Here is a 222-nt window from a genome sequence, read left to right on the forward strand (position 1 = left end):
ACTGCAGCCATGAAATTAAAAGACGCCTGCTCCTTGGGAGGAAAGCGATGGCGAACCTCAACAGCATGATAAAAAGTAGAGACATCACCCTGCCAACAAAAGTCTGCATGGTCCAAGCAATGGTATTCCCAGTAGTCATGTATGGCTGCGAGAGTTGGACTATAAGGAAGGCCGAGCGCCGAAGAATAGATTCTTTTGAACTATGGTGCTGGAGAAGACTCT

The sequence above is a fragment of the Gekko japonicus genome, unplaced genomic scaffold, assembly GCF_001447785.1.
Source record: "Gekko japonicus isolate JY-2015 unplaced genomic scaffold, Gekko_japonicus_V1.1 scaffold2850, whole genome shotgun sequence".
Lineage (NCBI taxonomy): Eukaryota > Metazoa > Chordata > Lepidosauria > Squamata > Gekkonidae > Gekko > Gekko japonicus.